This window comes from Rhea americana, unplaced genomic scaffold, assembly GCF_003343005.1.
Source record: "Rhea americana isolate MKP2758 unplaced genomic scaffold, rheAme1 scaffold_3, whole genome shotgun sequence".
NCBI lineage: Eukaryota > Metazoa > Chordata > Aves > Rheiformes > Rheidae > Rhea > Rhea americana.
The window spans coordinates 14,613,384-14,634,179 of record NW_028186423.1 but is presented as its reverse complement, the minus strand read 5'-3'; positions in this window follow the sequence as shown (position 1 = coordinate 14,634,179).

Sequence of the window (20,796 nt, the reverse complement as noted above, 5' to 3'; positions counted from 1 at the left end):
GAGGTCTCACTGTAAATATCTTTTCTAAAAACATTAATTAATGAACTAGAGTAGGATTGAGACAATGTGCCTGTGCTATGTGATTTCCTTATTTATATCTTTTGTGACTGAAATTTGAAATAAATGTGTCTYATTTTTTTGTTTGCTTTTGTTTTTGTTATAGTAAATGTTCAGCATTTTGTCTCATGATGGGAATTTTAATGAATGCAAAACAAAAGCATTAGTGAAGGGTAATGCCCAGTATATGAATCAGGTAGGTACATGTATTCATTAGCACTGATTACTAACACTCTTTCATGCTATTGTACATCGTAATGTGGGTCAATCAGATGCACCACAAAAAGACTTTTAAAAGAGTTACTGACACTTTTCATGTTCACTTCCAACTCTGGATTGATCCAAAGTTTGTTCACAAAAATGCTGGTGTAATCTTAGACCAGAACACCAGCGCTTCCACTCTCTTTTTCACAAGTACAGCCCTCTTGAGGGGTTTAGAAATGTAAGTGCCCAGAAGAAATGGGTCCTGAAAAGAGTCTGCTCTGAACAGCAACCTTTACACATGTCACAGGAGAGCGAATGTTTGTGCCTAGCCATGGGGAATTAACTACTTCCCGTTGCAGCCTGGCGAGTTCAAAGATAAAGTAGCAGCTTTTCCCCCGACACACTTTTTTCCTTTCAAGAYTCTGTATCAACAACAGGTATCCAGTGTTGATGAACACAGCTTATTTTATAATAGATGYAGAAAATCAGGGAAATTCCAACAGATCAATAGAAAAATTGCATGTTTGATACATAATATTGCTGGAGTCTCAACACTTCTCATTAACAACAGAAGCAGCACAATCACAAAGATGGAGACCTTTGTCAGAGGCATAAGAGGCCAAAATCCTGCTTAATGCAATCATTTTGATTTCAGTCAGTTCGTGCCTGAGGTAAATTTGACAGTTGTCCCTTTGACATAGCTTGCTTTTGTCCGCTGAGTTAACAAAATGTACTGACTCTCTCTTTTGCATTTCTTAATTACCAGTCCATTTAATAGAAAATGTGTGATATGTTTTATATTAAAAAATCYGGCTTTTTTCCTTAAAAAAAACCTAAATCAACACTCTGCTGAATTAAAAAAAAGCCTCTAAATGTAATGAATTAAACCTTTTTTTGTAGCTAACTGGTTCCTAACCAATGTCTCTTGATATTGCTCCCACTAACACCATCCATGGCGTTTGATGCTGAATTCTAAATGACAGATTTAAGTTGAAATGGACTCTCAGTTTTGCATTTTGCCATTTTTTTTCCCGTCTTCCAATTTTACTCCTGAGTTTATTGCATACATTAAAGTTGTTTATCACACAAATGTGCTGCTAAATAACATAACGCTTAAGAGATGAGGATGAGGAGTAAAACTTCAATATGCTTTAGGCACATTTAGAATCACTTTGTCWCCAATAACTCTTGCTACGTTAAATGGGCTTTTCCACCTCTCCTATAGAGAGACCATTGCCCTGACTCTTACAGTCATGAGAAATTGAGAAATGAGCACATCTTAGTGAACCAAACTGTGTTTTAGCATCCTGCCTCCATCAGGAGACAGTGTCAAACAAAGCAGGATGATGATGATGATGACATCTTCCAAATATCTAACAATTACCCAGCATGGTATTTAAGTAGACAGAATTTCTTTCTGATCTCTATGTATTGTTTTATAACCTGATGCATAGAAAGGACTTCCAGCATTAAACGGAGTTCTTTCAGCTTCGGTCATGGTGTCCTACAMTTGTAACATACAGTCCTTTGTCTGYTTTTATTAGAAAACCTTTATACAGCTTTTACTCATTTTTACTCAGATTTTACTCAGGAAAGTTCCTAATTGCTTTCTGTTGGATTTTACCTGGTTAATTCAAATGGTAAGATAATGACAACCTTCATGTTCTAATTCCCATCTGTTAATACTATTAAATACTATTAATACACCATTAAAACCAATAGTGGTTTAGTTATCCAGTCCTTTTTAGAATCTATTCATCACCTGTCTTGTCTGTCTTCAACAGAGAGTGCAACTATGTACTCTGTAAATTCTTTCCTTTCTTTTGTGATTGAATAATTTCATACCTTAAAATCTTTTTGAAGAAAGCATTCCTATGAAAAATATTTAAATCTTCTTGTTTCTCCAAATGTTTATCCCACGTAACTGTTACACACAGATTAGATCCGCAGAAGTGTTTAGGTGTTTCATTAGTGATATCTCAATGGTTGTGCTACCAAGTTGTCAGTCGTTATCACATTTACAGGATCCCCACTGGCTGCATTGGGAGAGYTGGACATCTAAGAAATAGTCCACTCCCAGATAAGCTAAGTAGGATGAAGCAGAGAAGAAAGGGGTGTGACTTCAGCATCTTAGAAGCTGATAGACTAAAGATAGATACCAATAAACATTTCAAAAGGTATAGGATACAGGGTATTTAACTCAATCTTGGACAACTGCCTAGTGTCTCCTATGCAACTTCTGGGACAAGGCAGAAGTCGCATCAGTGCCCCGCAGCACAGCATGAGCTTGACTCTAAGCCTTTGAAAGTTTTGGCCCAAACTGCCTAAGAAGTCTCTGAGCATTTTAAGGGAATTAGGAACAGCTGTGGTGTTGCAGTTAATGAAATACTTTTCTTCTAAGAAGGCTTAGAATCTGTAAGACTTTTGCTTGAGGAAGAGTTCTGGRCTCTGGAGGGTTAATTACCCCAATCTACCTGCAAACTGGTGAGAATAAACATCTTAGGCAGATACATAGGTAGAGACTACATAGTAGCTGACAGACCATTATAATAATCAAAGGTGAACTTAGATGTTGAAGCATTTCTGAGGGCCTGAACCACAGTTCCTGTTTCTTTCTGRCAGTTTTCCATCTAATTTTCTCTTAAAGATGAAAGCAAGTCATTTTCCATTTGTATATCATATATCATTAATAATTACTTATTTATTTTCTACTACTTCTTCATGCAGTTACCTGTGCTAATTCCTTTGTTTCCTGATCAATATATGGCATAGACCTTCATCTCTGTAATAACAGGTAAATTAGCTTGTAGATGCAAATGGTCCTGCCTTTTTTCGGTAAGTTATTCAAGGGATTTCACGGATATTCCCTCAGGGTCAGGCTTATCCAAATATATAGTAGCTTACCTGAGAAATTTCCAAAGGAGTCCAGAATAATTTGAATTGCATATTTGATAACCTGTAAACAGAAATGCTGTAAAAAGCAAGCTAAAGGAGGAATCTTAAATTCCTTTGTCTGGATGAATGAACTGGTCAGTTCAGGCAGAATGAAAACGAATTGCAAATCAAACCATTTTTTCAAGGACCTCAGAATAATTTCTAGAAAACACAGGAAGGAAGCCTTGGGGAAACTAAGGGAAGTATTTTTGCTTTTTAATAGTTATCTAAAATGGGATGCAGTTCAGAGCTTTAAAAATTAACCTCTTGCTATTATTTTTTGGAGGTCTAATTCCTAGATCAATGAAGCAAAACAAAGATTCATTTTGATTTCAGTAGGCTTAGGTCAGACCCCATATGAACTGCTAGGGACATTGTATCAGGGCCTTTAGAGATAAGCATCCAAATACATTCCTTTATTTGCAGAGAGATAGTACACCTATGTTTGATGGCATTTAAACTGAGATACTGTGACATTTTAGACTCTATGATTCCAATCATTTTTTCTGATAAGGATTTATCTATCATAACTTAGATCGGGACAGTAATTTGTCTGGTAGTCAGCTGTAAGCATGTTCTCCTATTCCTTACATCTTTTGTGGCAGAACCAATACATGGTTTTATATACTTAATAAATGCATGATGCCTTAATGGCATCATTCTGTGGGTCATTAGAATGAAACTCTGTTTTTTCTGAATCCAGCTTTGCTATGAAGCTTTTCAACAGTAAGTAAATTTATTGAAAGACTGCCTCCTTTCTTCACACATCCAGATAATTTGGGCACAAAAACAAGACATTGGTTATTCTCTTCACTAATGTTAGTGAGGGAATGTGGAAGGAAGAAGGAGGAGAGCAGCTAGGAAGAGTCAGGAACACAGAGAAGGGGAAGATTACACCTACAGCATGTTCTTCTGTGGWGTGGGATTTGCCAATCAGACATGATTAAACTAGACTGAGTTTGAGGCACCGTATGTCCTATTGCAACCTCTAAATCAGTTTTAAGCTGACTCCCAAGAGATTTCTGCTGTGCTTTGTACTACTGCTACAACAGAAAGGATCCCAATAAAGCTTGGATGTCCACAAAAAACACAGAGGCTTCACGGTCAATAGAGAAGGCCAGTGGAGACTGTGAGTTTTCATTGCATCTGGAGAGACCTCCTACACATATTTGAAGGGGCAGTAGGTCTGGGTATTGTAAAATGTAATAATGGAGCACTCTGTAAATGAAAAGAGCCTGGAAAAATGTTACTTATCCTTTAATTCAGGTCACAGTGGTTAGGTGTTCTTAGAAGCAAAGGATTTGGGAATCATTACTGTTTTTAACATGAGCAGTAAAACGTCATTTATGATTGGTAGTATTTAACTCCCACTTTGAAGTTGTTTGTACTAGTGCAGTTTATTACTAATAGTGCCAAGCAAGACAAATTTTATGCCCAGAATTTATTCCTTTCTTATAGCATTTTTCTGTATGTGTGGTTGGCTCAGATCGCAGAGTCCTTGAAGCGTAGCTCATCCTTTTGTGAGTATCTGGGGAGGCCTTAATATTTTATATAAGTTTCCACAAATAGCTTTTGTTTCTCCTTGCTTTTTAATGAGAACCATCAGTAAAGTGTGGTTTAAGAGAAGACAGTGTACCTGGGTTGCTACTTTTCCATGGCAGTATTCCAATCCAGGACTGCCTATTGCTTTTCAATTTCTCAGATGTTTGCTAGTCGTTAGCTGTTTGAATGTAAAGAACATATGCTACAATTACTGAAATGAGAAAAAAAAATAGAAAGTGTAAACTGAAACAGGCATCTGGTTGTCTTTTAAAATCATTAGTATGCCTACTAGACCCAAATTCCTTGACTAAATAGCAAGGCAATTTTGATTATAGGAAGTAATTTCTTTGTAAAACATTGGAATCTTTCCTAGAGGGTTCTTTTTTTTTTCCAGAAGAGGAAATGTCAAGAATAGACCACTATTTGTTTATTTAAATGCTGCAGCCTGCCTACATTATAATTAGAGTTCATTTCTCTCAGAAAAAAAAATGGCTTTTTACTGTGCACCAGTTAAAAATTCAATTACATAAACTAAAAAATTAGAGGTTCCCCTTTGGCTCAGTATAGATGACCACAATTGCAGACCATATAAACACTTCCTAACCCTCCTGCACTAACCAGATTTCTGTTTATTCCAACTTTCACAAGTGAAGCTTGTTGTGGAGTGTGAAAAGGATTGTCAAGACTGCCATGTTAGGTTTTATACGTGTGTGAAGTACTGGTCATAGTGSTAAAGAGCTACAATATCTTTTAAGACTATTGCTAATTGGAGGAATATGACAGAGGAATCTCTGTGAGTATAAGATAGCTGTATTAGATTTAGTATAATGGTTCTTATCACTGCTCCAGTTCTGGAAAGCACCTCTCTGTAGGACAGTGCTTAAGCAGATGCTTAATTTGAAATGCATGTTTCTCCCTGTGGAATCAATGAACATAAGCATGTGCTTAAAGTCAGTCATTATGTTAAGTACTACTCAGAAGGGGACCAGGGCAGACCTAAGCATTTTCCTGAATCAAGCCCATGGGTTTAACAGAAGATATGTTTTAGTCTCGTTGAGCAAGATTTGTCCTTTATTAGATTACCTCTTCAAACTAGACAGAACTTTCAACTAAGCAGAGCCAAGWAGCGCTTACTTGCCCAAAAGGCAATCTGTTTTTTAATTAATGTAGGAAAGATTCAAACTTTGTTGCAAGGACAAAAATAGCAGTGGGACCCAATCTTGCTTTTCTTATACAACAAAGCTTCTTCCTAATGTGTTGCCTATTAGGACAACATTCTGCAGAGAGAAGCCTGTTATTTTTCCGCATTCATTCCCAGTTGAGTACTATCCAGGTGTTCCTAAAATGGCACAGAAAGAAAGTATTATATTATTATTTTGTTATACTCCATTAAACTTTATTCCTGAGCCAATCAGAAGTAAGTGTGTGGGCTTCATWTCTGGTGTTCTTAAATCCCATCAATCAATATGTACACTGAACCTTTCTATTAGAATATTTTATACAAAGAACAAAAGACTGCCATTTTGCAAAAGAGCATAAGAACCTATTTCTACTGTATGCTATTCCATCCTCTCTTATCTAGCCACTTTATCCACATGGATTTCTTCCAGCAGATAAATCTTTCAATCAGGATTTCTTTATGAGCTGCAGCCCTTGTCTTGTTTGTGTATATCAAAATTTCAGGRCAAATTTTGTTCTCTTGATTTCATTAAACAGTACAAAGGTTTAAAAAGCAAGAAATCTTAGATGTCTATTCATTCTAGTTACAAAAACGTTTTGCAATATTTTTTTCCACACAACACAAATGAACAAGGTTACTCTGTGTATTATGCTAAATATAYAGAAATTCGCATATTGACAGCTCTTTATTTTCATGTCTTTAAAACAAACAAAAAAAAAATCTGGAACTGCAAAGCCTATCTGTCTATTCCCTYTCTAAATTAACATATTTAATTTCAACCAAGTCTGATATAAAATGCACCCCTCTGTGCTTGCTACAACACTGTACATGAATTGTTATAATACCATATCAAGTAGTTTAAAGTATGAGTGTTTCACATTAGCCATGCTGGTTGGCCAGGCTGTGATTCCCACAACGTACTAGCAGGCCCATGCTTCTCAGCATGAACTTTGCTCTTCAGTTAAATGAATCTCCTACAAAGTCTCATGGTGCAACGAGACTTCAGAAATCTCCATTTCCCTTCATTTAGTTTTTGAAGTTCTGACTTTGTTCAGCTCTAACCTCAAAACTAGCACAAAAGGCCTAACTGAGCCATCCCTCCGATATTACCAGGTCGGCACAAAAGCAAGGGGTAAACTAACACCTGTGTCTCACCCRGTTCTTCAGGCCAATGTTCCTGTCTCTGGGATAGAGGGAATAAAGYTAAAAGTATTTCCACAAAGAAAACAGTGATGACCAAACAGACAATCCAATAAGGAAGTCTATTCGACCTAATCTTGAATGACAAGAAAACAATCATTTATTTTAATATTCTGGAAAAAAAATATGAATCACCAAGAAGTTGCAAGCAGGAGAACAGTTGAACCTTGAAATGAAGGAGTATTCTTGTTGTATTCTAGTAAGTAATTACTCAGGCATAAATGAGCATGGGGAGTTTTGTTCTCAATTAAATGATTTCCTAGCTACCCTAAAATCTGAAGTTTTATAAACTTCATAGAATTTGGACCCAGACTAAATTTAATATGTGCTGACAACTACCTCTTGGGGTTGGGTTTTACTGCAAAGGCTTTTGTTTCAGACAAAAACCTCAGCAATAACCAAGATCTAATTGTGTATCTGTCCAAAGTGCAAGCATATTTCCCACAATATAATTACTTAATTATAACATTTTCATTTTATTAAAAATGGCAAGTTTAATTTGGTGCTGACGGTAAGCCACAGCAAAAGGATATTGAAACTTTGAAAGATCTTTCAAAATTATGTAAACATCATTTTATTTGCAGTGCACAGTCAAATCTTTCCCGTTAATGAAAGATTCCTTTACCAAATTCCCATAGTAAAGTAGTTTATAGTATTTTCTAAATGAACTGAGCAACATCAGCTTTCAGTGCAACAGTGTTACTTTGAACCCATAGGAGCTCCTTTTTTTCATATTCCACCTGGGAGCTGATTTAAGAACTGCTCTTTTAACAGCTACGTCTTTCTTAATATTTTAACGAGTTTACAGACCTCCTGGGGAGTTCTGTAACATTGAAGCTGCTTCAAGCAAATGGTCCTGTGAAGCTTTAGAGTTATTCAGGAAGCTTTGTGAAATCTGACTGGACTGTAACAAGGTGAGCCAGATGATACCACACCACACCTACCTCAGGTCATTGCAAGCTCATCTCTGTTAGCTAACTTCATTTCCTTTCACCTTCTTTTCCAAATAGGTACATCTTTTCATTCATTCTAGTTTTAAAAGAGTTCAATCTTTAACCTAAGACTTTTCCAAATCAAGTCTTCATTGAAATTCTCATTGACGTCAGAGGAACTTGATGAGCACTCCCACTTGTGCTCAGAGCTATCATGAAAAATATCCAATCTAAATTTGAAAAATGTGACTGTTGTCTTTCTCTTATCCTTTTCATTCCTATTCATTTCTCCTGTTTCAGCAAAGCTGRAACAGAATATTTCTTGGGCTCCAGCCTCTTGAAACAAATAGATGTTACATGACTTCAGTTGCAGGCAAATATATTCTTTTCTCTTCAGCTCATCCCTTTTAACCAATCAGTTCGTTTTTCCATTTTTTTTTTGCCTAGCCCCTTTGAAAGTACAAATCATTTGCAAAAAAACACTYAGCCCAGTGTTCAGCACACTTGCTGAATTCTCTACACAAAGTAGAAACTACTGTTTTTACCCAACATTTTACCCGAGATTCACCAACAACTAAAAATATTTGACATATATCTTTCACATAAGAGAAAGAACTGAATGGATCTCTGGGGCARAAATGCACAGAGTGGACAGGAAGCGTATTCCTGTCTGACAGGACCTCTCTGACAAATAGGAACAAAGCAACAGACTGATCCCTACATACACACACACACACCTGGCCATGATTWTAAGTAATTGCTCTGTCTGATGATATTTCTGTGTGTAATTTAATGTCAGAACTGATGTTATTTACTGTTGCAGCCTGAGTATATGGTATATATATGAGTATATGTGTATATAGGTATATATGTATRTATGTGGATATGCATAACAGCTCTGCCATCATAATATCTGTATATCAACTGACACAGAGCACATCTGTCTGAATCAACAAAAAAAAGAAAAAAGAAAACAGCTGGAAAGCTGTTTGAGTACAGCCTTCTCATAGATCTTGACAAAGTCTGGAATATTCAACTCTAGATGAAGATCAAGTTGTTTATAGGCAGCAAAGCTGATACAGTTTTTCCTTCTGGGAGATAGAAATTCCTTCTACCAGAGGAGAAATCAGCAGGCGATGCATACCAACACTCCATCACCAGCAATGGTCAGTGCCAGCTGCCTCAGTGGCAGAAGCAAAAAACTCACAATAGTCAGTTACAAGATATTATTTGCCCTGGGAAGGTTTTCTTTTAATATCAATAGTTAGAGGTTCACTATAGCCCTCAAGCATGAGGCTATACTCAACTCCCAAAACTTTTTTTTATTGGTTTTATTTTTGGATACCTACTCTTAGAAAGTAGTGGCTAGGAATCTAACCTCAGTGGCATAACCATTGACAGTGGCTTCAAATAATAGGCCTGGTTCTTTCCCACTGGTCATTAGTTGCCAGGAATATATGAATAAGGCATTTAATTAAAGTTAACCCTGTGTTGAAGTGCCAATTCCCACAACCCAGTCAGTGCAACCAGAAAATTAGGGYTAGATCCTGGCCTGCAAAGTGCAGGGTTTTGTTGACTGGCACTATCCTTCACTCACACAGTATACAGATCTAGTTTTCAAACAGTTTTACCTAAAACAGACTTTCTGCTATGACCTGAGCTTGTAAGATTAAATATGATTTCTAGTTTAACAATTAACCAATGCTATATTATTCTAGCTCCTTTGCAGAGACTTATCTAGTTAGAAGTGTAGAAAAAAAAAATCCAGTCATCCTTTCTGTTTAGAGTATACTTATTGCTGAATAGTATGTTATATCAGTCATTAGATTGTGTTGCATAGATTAATTACTACTTGACTTTCTTAGGCCTTATTTATACCATCAGACCTCAGACTACTTTTGAACCCTGGGTCAGGGGCAACTCTAGCTCAGCTCCATAGTTGATTAAGACCTGAGGGTGACCACCTTCTCCTCATGCTCTGATTCCTTTTGCGTGGATGGGAGCTAGTGTTTATTCACCTATGTCACCATGAGAGGTCTAGGGCCCTGGGCATGCTGAGCTGAGGTAAGGCTAGATACAGTCYCAAAACCTAAATTTAAGCATGGAATTTCAGCAGAAACTAAGTTTTACTTAAGCTCTGTTGTATTCTGGGTTTAGGAACAGAAATATTGGAGCTCCTCTTGAGCGATTAGAGGGGCCAGATGCATCAGGCTGGCCTTGCTCTCAGTTAAGTTACAGTTAAGACACAACTTTAGATGATTAGTTAGAAGAGACCTTCCTCTTTCTTTTCACAGCCCAAACAAGCACTGGCCATAGAACTGGAAGGAACCCTCTCTAAGAAGAAGACTATACAGAAACCTGAGAGCCTGAGGAGAAGGTGTGGAAAGCGCAGAGAGATGGGGATATCAGTGGACTCACATATGCAACAAATTCATCATTTTGAGGCTACCTTTTGCTGTTGCTGATCAACAGAAGATGGAGGTTTCTATTGCTATGATCAGAATGAGAAAGTAATAAACTGTAGGAGCTCCAGGAGGCTTGAAATGTCCTCAGGTAAACTGGGCAAATACTCAGTGACTGAAAGGGAAAGATGGCACCAAAGGCATTGCACTTTATTCTAGGACTCTATGAAAAAGAAAGTTCTGTTAGGTGGTTGTGGGGAACAATAAGGAGGGTAATGCCTTTAAGGCACTATTGATCATAATATAACGTGTTTGGGAACAAAATATGTGAAGAATAGAATCATAGAATCATAGAATCAGTAAGGTTGGAAGGGACCTTTGGAGATCATCTAGTCCAACCTCCCTGCTCAGCAGGCTCGCCTACAGCATGTTAGACAGGGTTGCATCCAGGCGGGCCTTGAAGATCTCCAGAGAAGGAGACTCCACAACCTCCCTGGGCAACCTGTCCCAGGGCTCTGTCACTCTCACAGGGAAGAAATTCCCCCTCACGGTCAGGCAGAACTTCCTGTGCTTCAATTTCTGCCCATTGCCTCTTGTCCTGTCACATGGGACAACTGAAAAGAGTTTGTCTCCGTCCCCTTGACAGCCTCCCTTCAGGTACTTATTGATAAGATCCCCCCTCAGTCTTCTCTYCCCCAGGCTGAAGAGGCCCAGCTTTCACAGCCAATCCTCCTAGGGCAGATGCTCCAGCCCTCTGATCATCTTTGTAGCCCTACGCTGGACTCTCTCCAGTAGCTCCATGTCTCTCTTGTATTGGACACAGGACTCGAGATGAGGCCTCCCCAGGGCTGAGTAGAGGGGCAGGATCACCTCCCTTCACCTGCTGGCAACACTCTTCCTAATGCAGCCCAGGAGATCATTGGCCTTCTTGGCCACAGGGGCACATTGCTGGCTCATGGTCAGCTTGTCATCCACCAGTGCTTCCAGGTCCTTCTAAACTGCCTGACTCCCCTTTTTTATCCCCTAACCCATCCAATCCATCCAGACATCTACTGTGTTGTTTTCTGTGGGCTTTTGTGTGTGTGCGTGCATTCGCGTGTGTGCATGCGGTTTCTCTCCCCACTCCCATTCTTCACAGCCTCATAGGCTATCTATGTTTTAGGGTCCACCTACGTGCTTGATAGCTACCATTTGTCCACTTCCTATGAGACGTGAAAACCTCAAGAATGGCTGGCACCATCCCAGCTAAGGTGCAAAATAACCCCTATGAAGGGCTCTTTAATCTTGTTATCCACAAAAGCCATAGCAAATGTTCCAGGAGAAACTCAGCTCACAATTTCCTGACTGTATCAAAATCTCTCAACTGCTGTTGCAGTAAATGGAGCGTGTTCCCTTTAATATATTATTTTGTGTGCAGAGATGGAAAAATGTTGGTCATTCTTTACATTCTTCTATCAAATTCCTGGTGTAAACTCATCTAGCCACTCCAGTAAAAGACTAGGCTGGAAGTAATTTGTCTTCCTTCATAATTATATATGGTTGGTCTTCTATTAAAAGGGAATAGATAGAACTATAAGTTGACCTGAGTCAAGTACTTCCATTCTTCTCTTGCCRCATACTATTGCTCTGGTTTATGTCCAGCACAGGAATGTCCCCATGCTCATCTCTGCAAAATTCAGAGTAAAATGTGTCTTTAAAGTACGTTCATGTTGCCTATAGGGAGACAGAAGAGGGACGCTTTTTGTTTGGGGGAAATGATGTAATAAGGAATTACTGTCTTTCTACAACAGTATCTTTAATTCATTGTGTGAATAGCTGATTATTTTTGTCTTAATTTTTTCACCACTTTGCTCAATTAAGACTGAGAGTTTGTTCCATACTATTCTGTGGGAAAGGTATCTGTGATTAAACCACTGTCTAGGGATCATGAATACAAGAAGCAAGGAGACAACTAAAGCTGACAACTATCTTTCATAGTTTTGGGAGGTATTTTCTTTGTAAAAATTCATCAGTACAAGAGGAAAACTCAAGATACTTGGTAGTGAAGCTGATATATTTCAAATTTCCTATTTCTTCGGAGGAAYACAAACTGTTATCAAACATGAGTCATTTTGCTCAACAAAAACARCTATAAAATTTCAACCAGCTTTACCCAACATCCTCCTATTTTTCAAAAAGGAAATATGGAAGTTGTTAGTTCACGTGTAATAAGAATGAARCATAAGCTTCAGTTTATGATAAATAAAAAATTATTTCTTCTCTTCTGCTTTTAATTCTTCTGTAATTCTGCTCCTCTCGAGCCCATCCCAGGCCAGTAGGTCAAATCCCAAAAATATCATTTTTATATTTTGCAAACAGGAGATTGTTGTCAGAAAGAAAAAAAGCTTATGAAGCTATGAACACTTATATTTTATTGGGTAATCTTAAAAATTTAATGAGATCCAAACATTACATTTCTTTCTTTCTTTTTTCTCCCTTGAAAAATAAAAGACTGAAAGTAGGCTTCTATATTTTGTAGAATTCAGGTATGTTTTAATAAAGGTTATTCTTACTTAATAAGATCTAAAATACATATATACGCATGAGGGTACCTTGTAAAATATTCACCTAAGAGAAACTTTTGATCAAAGATTGATGCCCTGTTTTGCCAAACAATTCTAGGTCATATCACCAATATCCCCCRGCATTATCCAAAAGCAACAAAATAAAACAAAAGAGAAAAATGCTGCAAAAGACAGACATAGTGATTTGCAGTGCCAGGTGATGTGTTTTTTCTCTTCTATCGGCAAATCCTATTCATGACCTTGGAACACTTTCCCCGCGGTAACAAGAATGCAGATCAGAGCTCATCCCTGCATCTCTTATATAATAAAGTTGTACTGGTCCTGTCAGTATATTGCTGTGTCATCACGTCATCTCTATGCAATGCCTAAYCTAGGTATTTTCTACATCTATTCTAGATTTCCCTGTATAGATAGTGGATAATTATCACGTTATCTTCCTGCATTTCTAATGTCTTTTTATCAAAGAAAAGTACGGAAGGTTAATATATCTGCCTGCTCTTTACTTTTCTATTCTCTTTTTCTCAGTAAAATGTCATTCTCAGTTCATAGTTTGAGGCTTCTGGGCAGGAAAAAATAAGCTCAGTCAAAGCCCAAACATAATGGAATAATCAGAAAGCGAAAAGCTAATGGTTAAATCCAAAGCCACTTATATTGTTCCCCTAAGCAATACTGCAGGCTCAGATGCATTAACCAAAGTTAAATCAAATAGTCATGATGTCTGTATGTTTAATTATGCATAGCCTGAACCAGACGTTCTGAGCCAATCTTCTACGAAGTTATACCAGTTTACACTTGTTAGGATCTGGCCACATCTCAGCCTAAATCTGCCCAAAATCTTTTTCTTTGATATACAGCTGCACACTATGCCATAAAAAAAAAAAAGTGCCAAAAATTTTATGGTCAGTTTTTTTTTTCCTTAAAATACCTGGAATGTGATCTATACTGCATTTTGTTTCACACTTTAAAACTCTCTTTTCTATGTTTTGCACATATTCTCATGTGTCTGAAAACCTGTGCTGCTTTCCATGTTCCATCCTTGAGCATTGTCCGAATCGATGTCTTTAAGTGTTAGACAAGACACTGACTACTGCAGCCCTTGGAGTGGATGGGTGTTTTCAGGTGGCAATCTATGTTAGAGATTGAAATAAGTTTATAAAATTCTTGACTATATTTTATGGGATCCTAAATTAACTCACAGACCTTGCAGGCAGGAGTACTTCTACTCAGCTGAAGAATTTAAAATGTCCGTATTTCACTATTTAGAAATACCAATCTCCACCCATTGCCTTTGAAAAAAATCTCACTCAGTACCGTTCATCTTAAACGTAAGCATAATAACTGGAGCACAAAGAGTGTCAGTAAATTGTCCAAGAAAAATTGTTGACAGGAGCAGAGCTATGGAACGAATCCAGGTGTCTCAGTTACCTGTTTTCAGCCAGGTTGTCAGATCTCAGCTTTAATATGTCAATGATAGTACAACAGCTAAGAATCTCACAAAGATCACGTACATCAATTTAAAATACTTCCCTAATTGCTCCTCTTAAAAAGTCATGATTCAAAATAAACAGCTAAAACTATATATTTACTTTTTTTTTTTACTTTTTGCCTGCTTCAAAATTCCCAGTTGCATAAAAAACTCTTTGTGATAGCATTTTAAAAGRTCTCATCAAAAGAAACAAAATGTTCACTTTTTAATTACATGATGTAACTGATTATATAGCTGAGGCCTAAAACATGTTATTTCAATTTTCTGTTTATATACATTCACATATATTTCATTGAGAAATAGTACCTATCCATTCATTCACTTAATTTAAATTATATGTCCAAATAAAACCACCTACAGGCTTTGCCATCTTGTGTGCAAATGATCACTAGAGAGTTATTTTAGCAAGGACATATCCCTGATCTGTCTCAAGGATTATTATACTCTACTATATTTTCTTTCTCTCTAGTTGCTTCCTTTAAGCAAGTCTTGAACTTTAACCTTCCCAGTCCTACAGATAAATAACTTGGGAACAAATACATCATCTTTAAAATTTCCAATGAGTATTACAGATTAAGACAGGAATGGGATGCCCTTTGTGTTAAAGAATTGAGATGTGACCCCTTGAAACTTTAGCCTTTTCCTAGGAACTGTCTTTATGTGGCAAAGTTTACAATTTGTTGGTGTTATTTACTAGCTCTATTCATTTTCATTGATATCAGGATGTTTCCTAAAAGACATAATTAATGAATGAGCTTTTAAGTGGATTCTCTCTTATATTAGGTTTACCCTCTGGTAAATTATTTCTAGGAAGTTTTTACTGATACTTTACACCATTCCAGATGAAAGATGAGTCTGGACCTTGTTCTATTTTCAGTTCAATAATGTAATTAAATTGCATTATATTTGATCTACCTATTTTTTTTCTAAATTATTGTAGAATTACATTATCCCAGACTGGAAGAGATTGTGAGAGGCTGCATAGTCTATTCTTCTGCTCAATGGATTCCTGACGGATGTTTGTCTAACCTGTTCTCATAGACTCTAAAGAGAAGATTTCTTAGCAGTCACGTCTTTTTTTTTTTCATCATTGCTGAGAGCATTACACAGTAATGCATGGAAGAGCATTACTAAAAGATTACTTGCATTCTTTACATCTCCTTAAGATGATCAACATTAGGTTATTTGTTTTCTGGAGCCCACAATAGAATGCATCGGGGTGATAGACTGCTGTCAAAAACAGTCAGTGACAAATATATTGCAAATGTGTGGTTTATTTCTGTATTCAGTCTCAGATGTCACAAGAGAAAAAAACCTTTTTTACTTAAGCATTTGGACAAGGAAGAGCACTAACTAGTTTGAAGCCTATTTATTAAGATAATTTATTACATTCCCTCCAAATCACTGCATCTGAAAATCTGTCAAGACCTTCAATAACTTCTTACAGGGAGAGTCTGCAAGATATTTTCCCCTCTCTTTTGTCTTATTTTGTTCTAAAACCACTTCGAAGAATTTCAGGAAAACCCAAGTGCCACTGAATCTGTCTTTTAAGAAGAATATCTTTATATAGTGCTTTTGAAGCACAAAGCAGAGCTGTTTGCTAATATGAGGCCAGATATTTCACAGACTCTATGGAGTCACACATGAAAGAATCTGGAATAAACCAAGGGACAGGTATTAATTAGGTCCCGATGTTCATCACAGCTCTCTCTCCCTGAGAATGAGGCCAAGAGGTATGTTTTTGTTTTGTTTTGTTTTATTTTTTTCCTACTCCTGTTCATGCTAATCTACTGGACATAGATTACCAAGTGGAAATCTTAATCTCTCTAGACAATACCACATCTATTCAGATTTTTTTCCTTACATGGTTTCTACCAGAAACTCTTGGGTTATCTCCTGTTGGTAGCTTTGCTTCAGCAGGCAATTTGTGAGCCCTCTCTCATTCATGCTTTGAGATGATTTAAGTTTTTAAACACTAAAGGTGGGTATTGTCACGAGATCTCCCATGAAAACTATTAGCATCTCCTGTCTTTCTGGAAGCTTTTAAGGGAAGAATGCAGGAGGAGACCAGGGCCACAAGATCCACTTCTGCAGCACATTTCATCAGCAAGTGCTCCTCTGAGCACAGCCTGAGAAACACTGGCATAGGCACATAGAGTTATGTGAAGCAGAGGGAGAGAAGGGAAGAGAGACGATGAGTGTATTCATTTACAGGACTGGTTATGACTAAAGAAAGGAGGAAAATATTTTTTAACAGTGTAATGGGATTCAAAATGCTGACAGAAAGCATACAGTCAGTAGAAGAGAAAAGGGAGTATGTCAAACAACTGATGTGTAGCAAAAGAGAGCTGTAAGGGAATTATTATGTCAAAGTACCCACTGCCTTCTAATATAGAAATCAAATGCAACCAACGGTCCARTGTGACATCTTCTGGGTGCTATTTTCAGAATTTTGCGCTTGTTTTATCTGGGGTCTTGAGCCAACTAATATCCCTGTATTGTGCTATCTGAATCTGAATAATGTGCATGTTAATATGTCTTTTCCTCATGGTATTGGCAGATGTAGCTAGATAGACAAGATAAAATGATTTGATTTTGGACTAAAACCTAATTATTGTGTAATTTCCGTATTTCTTCAAGTAAGGTGATCAGGAGTAGCCAGCATGGATTCACCAAGGGGAAATCCTGCTCAACCAATCTGATAGCCTTCTATGATGGAATGACTGGCTGGACAGATGAGGGGAGATCAGTGGACGTTGTGTACCTTGACTTCAGCAAGGCTTTTCAACCTGTCTCCCATAACATCCTCCTACACAAGCTCAGGAAGTGTGGATTAGACGAGTGAACAGTGAGGTGGATTGAGAACTGGCTGAAAGGCAGAGCTCAGAGAGTCATCATCAGTAGCATGGAGTCCAGTTGGAGGCCTGTGGCTAGTGGTATCCCCCAGGGCTCATTACTGTGTCCCATCCTATTCGACTTCTTCATCAGTGACTTGGATGAAGGGACAGAGTGCCTCCTCAGCAAGTCTGCTGATGACACAAAGCTGGGAGGAGTGGCTGACACACCAGAGGGCTTTGCTGTCCTTCAGAGACACCTGGAGAACTGGGCGGAGAGGAACCTCCTGAGGTTCAACAAAGGCAAGTGTAGAGTCCTGCACCTAGGGAGAAATAACCCTAGGCACCAGTACAAGCTGGGGGCTGACCTTCTGGAGAGCAGCTCTGCAGAGAAGGACCTTGGAGTGCTGATGGATGACAGGTTGACCATGAGCCAGCAATGTGTCCTTGTGGCCAAGAAAGCCAATGATCTCCCGGGGTGCATGAGGAAGACTGTTGCCAGCAGGTGGAGGGAGGTGATCCTGATCCTCTCCTCAGCCCTGGGGAGGCCTCATCTCAAGTACTGCATCTAGTTCTGGGCTCCCCAGGACAAGAGAGACATGGAGCTACTGSAGAGAGTCCAKCGTAGGGCTACGAAGATGATCCGAGGGCTGGAGCATCTGTCCTACGAGGAACGGCTGCGAGAGCTGGGCCTGTTTGTCCTGGGGAAGAGAAGACTGAGGGGGGATCTTATCAATGCGTACAAGTACCTGAAGGGAGGGTGTCAAGGGGACGGGGACAAACTCTTTTCAGTTGTCCCCTGTGACAGGACAAGAGGCAATGGGCAAAAACTGAACCACAGGAAGTTCCACCTGAGCGTGGGGGGGAATTTCTTCCCTGTGGGAGTGACGGAGCACTGGCACAGGTTGCCCAGGGAGGTTGTGGARTCTCCTTCTCTGGAGATCTTCAAGGCCTGCCTGGATGCAACCCTGTCTGACATGCTCTAGGTGACTCTGCTGAGCAGGGAGGTTGGACTAGATGATCTCCAGAGGTCCCTTCCAACCTTACTGATTCTATGACTCCGTGATACTGCTCCAATAGCGAAAACTAAATATCCTTAATCTTTCCACACGTATAAATAAGTGTTTGTGTATTTTCCTGGTAATTTTATGTTTCTGTTCTTTCTAAATTATGACATGCTATCCTAGGTACATCCACAGTCATAATTAAAAAATATGAAAATCATATTTGCTCTTCTGCAGCTGCCAACTCCATATACCTTCTCACTACAAGTTCTCTTGACTGGTATTTTTGTCACTTAGCAGGTTATAAGGAGCAATCTGAAAAAGAAAAACGGAGAACCATGAGAAACATTCTTAGCTGTTTTAGGAATTTTTTTCCAAGACTAAAATTTTTAGAAAAAACTCTAGAATCTGTAGGCCGTGGAAATACCTTAAATTAAGTTTTGGGGTACTAGTGTGGTTTATATTCCAAGCCAGACATAATGTCATTTCATTTCTGAGAAAGTGCAGGCTAAAAATTAAATAATTTCATGTTACTTAATTTTCTTAATTGTATTTGATATTGCATAATGATATCTTGTGGCATCAGGCCAATGCCATTCAGTTTTCCTAAGCTCTGCAAAAAACTAACACAATCAGAGGCTTTGGAGTGTTGTCAAGCTACTAAATATCACATTTCCTCGAAGTCACACCCAATAACTCCCCAGCACTCGATATTTTAATAACTCAATTACTGCCATCAAATCAAAAGCAATTCTGGCTAATACACCTGAAAGACAACGACAACAACGATGACAATAACATGTCTTGATAAAAGAGTATAAGACCTTCACTCAGGATAGGTTCATTTACTATCACTTTATTGTAATTCTTAGCCAACAAATTATTCACTATTAAAATAATCACCTATATCCATTTGTACGAGACAAAATTATTAACAATCTTTTTTCTTGGACTTTGCCCACTCCAATGAATTGCATAGCCAAGAAAGCAGAAAAGCTGCTGTTATAGAAGAGAATATTGAGCTGGATAGTCTGACAACAAACTTAGGAAGAGAGCATCATACACATTTCCATTAGGAATGGCACTTACTTTTTCTCACCTAGAAAAAACACCATTTGTTTTTATTCTTCTTAAAATGTGATATCGGCAACACATGGTAGAAGATGGGCAGAAGTGCTGAGGTACAGGGCTACAGCAAGGATCAAGAAAGAGGTGCATCTAACATGTGCTGCCATGACAAGATACTGAATGGAGCAAAACGCAGGATTTTGTGGGATGCACTTCAGACCAGCAGGGTAGCAGTGCTCGATCCTTCCCAGAAGGAAACACGCTGTTTCCAACAGTTTTCTAGTTGGAACTGATAACAGGAGACCTGTTGCATTTACTCGGGTTCTGTTCTGTCCTGCTGAGTATGTATACGGCAAGGGTGCCCTGGGGCTAAAACATCCCTGGACAGTCTTGCTGGTGTGTCCACACTACGTAAAAACAAGTTTTTTTGTTGTTTTGTTTTGTTTCTTTTTTTTTGGGGGGGGGTGCAGAAACAAAAGCAAAGACAGGAATTAGCTCCAAATTATGTTGTTATGCATCACATAGCATCTAGTGCTTTCTATGTAAAAACTAGTTGTGATAATGGGGTCATCTGTGAGTGTCTTAAAACCTGTAAAGGAAGGAGAATGTGTAGGCATCTCAGCTAATCAGTCTCAGCATGTTGTTTAGAAACTATTCTGCTTGCTATACAAACACTGCAGACAGAAAAAATAAAATATATATACATATACACTAATGCTAGTGTGAAGAAGTAACAAAGGATAGAATTCAAATCTCATGCTTCAGTAATAAGTAAGAGAGGACATATGTAACATGAGCTCATCCAAATGAACTATCAAGTGACTTTTTTAATCCAGCCACATCAATCTCTTAGCAGCTCTCAACCATCATTTACAAATTCTTCTACCTTCCCATAATAGATTGCCCAGTTTCCTCACTTCATCATTGGAAAATTAMTGCATTTGACCACACAGACTTCTGTTCCACTCCAGCCTTTGTCTCAAGTCCTGATACATTTTTAACAGGCGCGTGAAAGATAAAGTTTGGTAAAACACAGAGCATCACAAATTTCAGTACACATGCAAACCTTGAGCAATTAGCCACAGAAACCAACTGCAATTAAGTCCATATCACAAACAGCATGACAGCATCAAGTCAACAGATGCTGCCACAGACCCAGGCACGTTGCAGGTTTCATTCGGTGAGGCGCTGGTTTCAGGGCACACAGCAGATATCCGCAGCTGTACTCGCAGCACTGCGTTCTGCACTCCGGCACGCTGTCACCGTTCTCGCACTGGCAGCAGAGTTGCATTCATCCGTGTCAGCACCACCAGCTTGCAGCAAGGTCTCTTGCTTACAGTCTAGCTCCATTTTCCTTGACAAAGCTCTCTGCCTGGCTCTTTAGAGCAA